General features: G+C 45.1%; 1 long non-coding RNA gene across 1 annotated transcript in view; it reads left to right on the top strand.

The window, feature by feature from the left end:
* Window positions 1-3436: 3436 nt before the first annotated feature.
* LOC135899705 (uncharacterized) overlaps window positions 3437-6440 on the top strand; it is a 33434-nt gene continuing 30430 nt past the window's right edge. The window contains exon 1 of the long non-coding RNA XR_010563698.1: window positions 3437-3501. This is a non-coding gene — a long non-coding RNA (uncharacterized lncRNA). The remainder of the gene's footprint in view (window positions 3502-6440) is intronic.

The raw sequence follows: 6440 nt of genomic DNA, 5'->3' as shown, positions 1-6440 counted from the left end.
CAGCAGATAACTAAGGTTGTCGGCTGGTGTGGGTGAAAAGTTCAGGGCTATCATCTTGGTAACGTCGCCGTGCACTGGAGACCACGTTGCAAAATGAGCATTGCAGGCGGCGAAAGAGTTGGTGGAAAAAAGGACAAAGCGAGAGAGAAGAAAGTGCGTGCTCCTAAGACGGCGACAGTGTGGCCAGAAAAATGCCTTTCGGTAGTGCCCGAGGGCCGAATGCGAAATTCAGGAACGGAAGATAAGTTTTGTGAGCCGATATGGTCACAATGCTGTCAGGAAAAGATACATCATGTGAAAGTGAGGCATAAATCCAGAAAGTGGCAGCACATTCACCATCAGTTACACAGGCGTTGGGCACAGCTGTGATACAGGTCAGTGCCTGCGGTGGTGGACGAACAAAGTAGCCACAACATAGCTTGATCTGCACTTTGTCAGGAAGGTCTGTAACATCATGGAAATCAAGTTCGACTGCACCAGCCGAGCAGTCAGTTTTTTATGAGTGAGCAGATAAGAAATCATCGCTATGGATGACGTCGGGCAATAGCCGAGTGCGTGGAGCAGAACAGATGTGCAGCGACCGCCAACGTCGACATGGGCGGCACACATTCCCAGCACAGAGGGAGTATCCGCATGAGCGGCTCTTACAATGGAGGACTCGGCAAAAGGGAGCGCTTTCTTGAGCCGCTTCCGGAGATCAGCATTCATGACTGAGATGTGTGTGCCGGTATCGATCAGGTCAGTTACAGGTAGGGCGTCAACTTCCACAGCGATTAGGTTCTGATCTGCCGGCAACGTAAGGACAGGATTTGCAGCTCCAATGCAGTTTCATATCCGGACGCTACATTCACATGTTTTCCGGAGGTAAGCGTACAAAATGGCGCGGCGAACGAGGCGTACAAGGTGACGTAGAACGGTTTGGCTGTTTGATGCATGCAGAAAGGCCGCGGTCACAGTATTTCGGTTCATGGGGAGCATCAAATGGCGGAAGTAGGTTGTCATTGTGGCGGTAGTAAAACGTGGAGCGCAAAAACGAGGGCTGACGATTTTGCTAACAGTGGGAAGCATATGTGCATGTTGTCAGGTATACGTCATTGTGCCGAATCTCATAGCGTCCTAACGTCGGGCGAGGTCGATGAAGAGGGGCAGTAGGTCAATCCTAGGACCGGCTTGCGGAGCACATGGGTTGAATGTGTGCGTTTGGCAGTTCTTTGCGGACCTGGATGAGGGAGATCGTCGACTGAGTATCCTCTGAAGGGCGTACAAAAGAAGATGATGAAGCAGCCTCGATTAGTGTGGCACAATTCGGGCAACGCTATTAGTAGTGTATGACTGAACGAGCGAATGAGCGTCTTCGCACAACGAAGTAGCAGTAGTGTTGGGAAGCCGCACGAGCTTTCGGTAAGTGCGATGGCTCTTTGACTCTTCGAAGCACCTGCACTCATAGATAATTTCGTCAATCATCGAGCAATCTATAAAAACTAGAAATTGAGCTCATCATGTGTGATGTTTTTCAGAACATGCCTCACTTTCTCAGACTCGGGCATATTGGAATTGACGCCGTTGTAAAGAGCTGGGACATAAACGATGTACGCAACGCATGACTCTGTATCTTTCTGAGCTCGACATGATAGGCCTTTCGTAGCGGCTATCTCGTGACCATCGACCTTGCCTAAGAGGTCACATGGTTCTTGCTTTCGTGAGTCTCAGCTGGTCAGCTCTTCTTCATGTGTGTCATACCAGGTGAGTGCTGGTCCCTGGAGGTAGAAAGATTGGCGAGCATCACTGTCGGGTCCCATCGGTTGGGCGCAGCAACGCGTTCATATATGCTAGATCATTCTTCCACGTCGACACTGTCGGGGCCCTAAGTTGGGCGGATGGGTCAAAGCAACTCACGATTGCGGCGTCACGGACGCTGACGGCCCGGGTGCTGACACCGTGCTCGACCGAGCTGCCTGGTCGTCTGCCAGCATTGTAGGACGGCCGAGCACAAGCCCGCTGCGGAGTTCCCTCTTGTGCAGTATCCAGCTCCTCGACCAAAAATGAAACGAGCGAAATTTTAAGGTTCAATTGGACCATGTCTACTATTACGAAGATATGGCCGGTACAACCAGTATGGTTGTAGGCTGGCCCCACTAAGTCGTCTCCTTGGTCTGGCTGCTGATTGTCGTCTTTGTCGCTCTGTTGACACTGTGTACTGTGAACACAGTGGCACGTCATAATGTCATATATCATATAATGTCATGTCGTGTAATGAGTACTGAAGAGATGTAAGAGTAATTGAGGTTAGCAGACTAATAACAATAATTACAACAAAATCAGCTAGGCGTAAAATTATAATTTGACGGTAATTAAGTGTTGTGAGGCTAGTTATATCATTTATGTTAAATTATTACACTAAACAAGAGTAACTAAAGTAATACCAAAGGAGCATATTCAAGAATAATTATTTGTACCAGACATTAGTTCGACCATATCAGGTAATCTTAATTATTAATATATTAATCACACAAACGTCTCTATCGTGCAATAATTAATGCCCTATAAATTAAACAATTAGGTGATCTCTATATAAAAACAACTCATTCTTATAATTATTAAATGAATTATTTAGTTTCGTTATATAAACCAAAGTTTGGCCTGAGTGCATCGCTCTCTCCTAAATTGTTCCGAATCAGGTAAAGTTTATTCATACTATGCTGGCAAGTGGCAAGCCCGAGCTGCATACAGCAAAAAAGTATGCAGAAACTCCGCTGGAGTTTTCTAAGTATGCATAAGTAAACCCTCGAATTTCACTTTGCCATTCCACAAACTTCAAGTTGCCCCTTCCCCAAATTTCAAGTTAGCCCACCCTCAAACTTCAAGTTGTGGGACCGGGCAAGGTGGCATCTCATAATGATATAAGCAGCACGAAAGTTGACACGGAACACAAAAAGAAGCGACAAGAACAAGCACTGACTTCCAACTGGCGTTCGTTAGAAACAAGCATGAATACACAGGGGTGTCCCAGCTAACTTTAGCCAGGGCATAAAAATATGTGAATGCCACGTCGCTGGACCAAACCAAGGTAATGTTGTTTGCCATCGCTTGCAGATACTCAAATTATTTACGCTGATTCTGTATAATCAGATCATTAGTCTTGATAAATTAGTTTTCTCGAATGTTACAATTACATGAAAAGTGGCAATCAAAAAATTGGAGAGCGACATGAAAAACTCCCTATACATCTTTATGTTGCTCAATACATGCTACAGAATTATCTTTTACCGAGCAAGAAAAAGCCCTCGAATACACGCAAGATGACTGGAGCGGCGAGCCGCGCGGGCAATTTCGCGGATATTTGCGAGCTTTTTTAAAGGATGTTAGGATCTGCAACAATGCAGATAAGAGTGCTGTAGTAGATCTGTACTATATTTGACTTATACGATGGCTCTTTCAGGCAATTTGACCTAAAGTTCTACACTGACGAGCACTATGGAGAAACACTCCTAGTCAAAGATGGTAAGATTTCAGAGAATTTTCACCACCATAATTCTGACCGTATATTAATTATCTGTACGATCATTCCATGCTAAACATGAAATACATGCTCTTCACATAAAAGTATAAAAATTCAGGCATTAAAAAATAAGGAAAAATAATCAGGAGGGAAGTTCACAAAATTCGTGATATCGGTATCGTAATAGAAAGCAGCTCACTGTCCGTGCTTCAACGAACTGTGGACACTGCCTAGTTTGCTTTAAAGCGCTCCCTCGCCCCCCCCCCCCCCCGTCCCTTAGAAGTGCCCCTCGTAAGCAAGACACAACTTTCTATTCCGCTAAAGCCAAAGAGATGTGTGTTCATGTGCTCCAAATTCATGGTGCATATACAACAAACTTTCTGAGCGTCCCTCGTGATTAAACACACTTACACTAGCCTTAAGGTATCAGCCTTAAGTATCATAACATGTGTCTTGCAGTTTGAACGTGTTGGAAATGGTCGCGAGCTTTTGCAAAGCAATGTATCGGGAAGCAACATAGCGTATAAAATAATAGAAGAGTTCGAAAAATGCACCAGTGCCTAGTACGGCCCTGTAGTTAGCAAAATACTTTAGCAGATATGCATGCGAACGCTCATTAGGTATACTTCGAGAACAGCGACCGCTGAGAATAAAGCAAGAAAAGCGTCCGCAAGGATTTCAAAATAAAATATTTAGGAGCTTCTGTAGTTACTGGGTCAACTGAAGATGGTTGGTCACCTTGAGGAGGCTATCCGCAGGCGATTGCGTCAACTGCCTACTATATTAGGAGTCATTCCAAATTTGGCGATATTTTCGGGCTTCACTATCTTTCATCATACACCATTTAGAGCTTTTGCCTTTTTGGTTACACAAGGTCTACTCGTTCCTGCGAATTTTGGCCACGGTATATTTTTTCTCGTCTGCTTGGCATTGCAGAAAAGCTAAGGAGGTGAAGCTCGCACAAGCAATAACAATCCTGTTGAACAGTCATGCATGCTCCTTCGCGTTGCCTAATCCTGCGAAAGAGAAAACATACAATTTTTTCTTGCTTTAGAACCGCAAGTTACACATAGAATACACGAGTGACTGTTGAATGTGACTTATTTTTCTGCTTTTCACTTCCGCCATTGGGTAAATGGGAAGCCGTCGCAAGTGGGAGCTGCGCCAATTAAGTATCTGCTACAAAATGTCGTAAAGCACTGTCAAACGCACCCCGACTAGTTGGTGAAGTAAGAGATCCATACCTGCCGTACTCTCCCAAAACTTTCGTAACATGTACGCATCATTACAGGTCGGCTTACAGTTGTACAAACGTTGCGTCAAGCTTCACGAAAAATAGGTTCATCAACACGCTTCGCTCAACAATCCCATACCGTTGGAAGTATTGTGATTCTGGAAGGAATCCAAGATGGTGCAAGCACATTTACATTTTTACATGTCAGTTCTGAAGTAAGCGAAATTGGCAGCACCAGAGTCACTGGAAAAATGTAACTGCGGCCAAAAACACTGCGTCGATTGCGCAATCATGGTTAACAAAGTTCTATGGATGCCTCAACGGTCATGGGTTGAGGAAAAGCTCTTAAACAATACGCTTGCTATTACCCTCATACCCCTACCCCCCGCTGTCAGGTTATTACAAATTTGAAAAATCACAGGTTGGCAAGCATGCGCATGTGAACAAGCTCCGCCCTCGTATATTTTTTTTATTGCTACGTCATGTTGTCCGCAGCTATTATATAGCGATAACACGCGTTAGGGAGCTAGTTGGTATCACTTTGAAAGCGTATTTCTGTATAGTCGCGTTCTTGGCGCTGATCGCTTTAAAGAATAGTTCGGAGGCAATTTAGTAGTAATTGCGAGAGAAATGCGTTAGCATTCCCTCGTACCTCTCTGGCAACCCAGAGTGTTCCTTTTTACTGCGGTCACCGCATTGCAAAGTATTGTTCAGCAGCTCAATCCACACATGTCCTGCCTATTCGTGGAGTGAAGTATAATTGACGGTGCTCTGGAGCACACCACTGTCAGTCACACTCTATTAACACACACACACACGCACACACACACGCACGCACATACATACATGCATACACCATACGAGGGCTATTCAGAAAGTCCTTGCTCATCTTTTTATTTATAAGCCAATATAAGGTGCACACGGGTAATTACAAATACAGCTACTGTTCACGTACGTTACACTATTTTGCCGCATAGTCTCCCCACTGGTTCAGACATTTGTCCCATCACAGTACCAAATTTGAGACGCTCCTGTCACCATTTGTCGTGAGTCAGCGACGCATGCGGCTCCCCAGTACACCCTTTGTCATGATAGCCTTCACGGCCTCTTTCGAATTCACAACACCACCACCTTACACTTCTCAAAACGAAAGTGAGTGAGTGAGTGAATATGTGGAAACTTTGTTGAGCTCTAGTAATTGTGTTTTTCTGTAGCTGGGGTGGACTCTTCAGGGGAGTCTTCCTTCTTGTGCCTACCGCGTAGGTCTTCACCAGCTGCTTTCCCATACGTCTTTCCCCACACGTGGGCTAAATTTCCCTGTGGATTTCGATGGGCATTCATCACTTGCTCCACAGAAAACGAATCACACTTCGTTGATGGTACGCCGTCAACGTGTGAAATACAACTGCCATGTCCAACAACTTAATACAGAGATGTACTGAGGAGCTACCAGGCAGATAACGCTGGGCCGCTCCTAGAAAAGTCCACCGTTGGGAATGGATAAGTTGACTTCGCATTTACAGCCTTAATTTAGGCAAATAAATACGGGCAAATACTTTCTGAATTGCCCTCATGCGTGATGCATGCATAGATCTCAAATACACATACACACATGCACGCTCTTCTAAGCTCGCCCATCAGCTCTTTGTCACGTGACCGTCCTGACACACTTCACACACCTAGCCTTTATTTTCCACTTTGACAATA

This window comes from Dermacentor albipictus, chromosome 7 (assembly GCF_038994185.2).
Source record: "Dermacentor albipictus isolate Rhodes 1998 colony chromosome 7, USDA_Dalb.pri_finalv2, whole genome shotgun sequence".
NCBI lineage: Eukaryota > Metazoa > Arthropoda > Arachnida > Ixodida > Ixodidae > Dermacentor > Dermacentor albipictus.
This window is presented reverse-complemented; position numbering and strand designations above follow the sequence as displayed.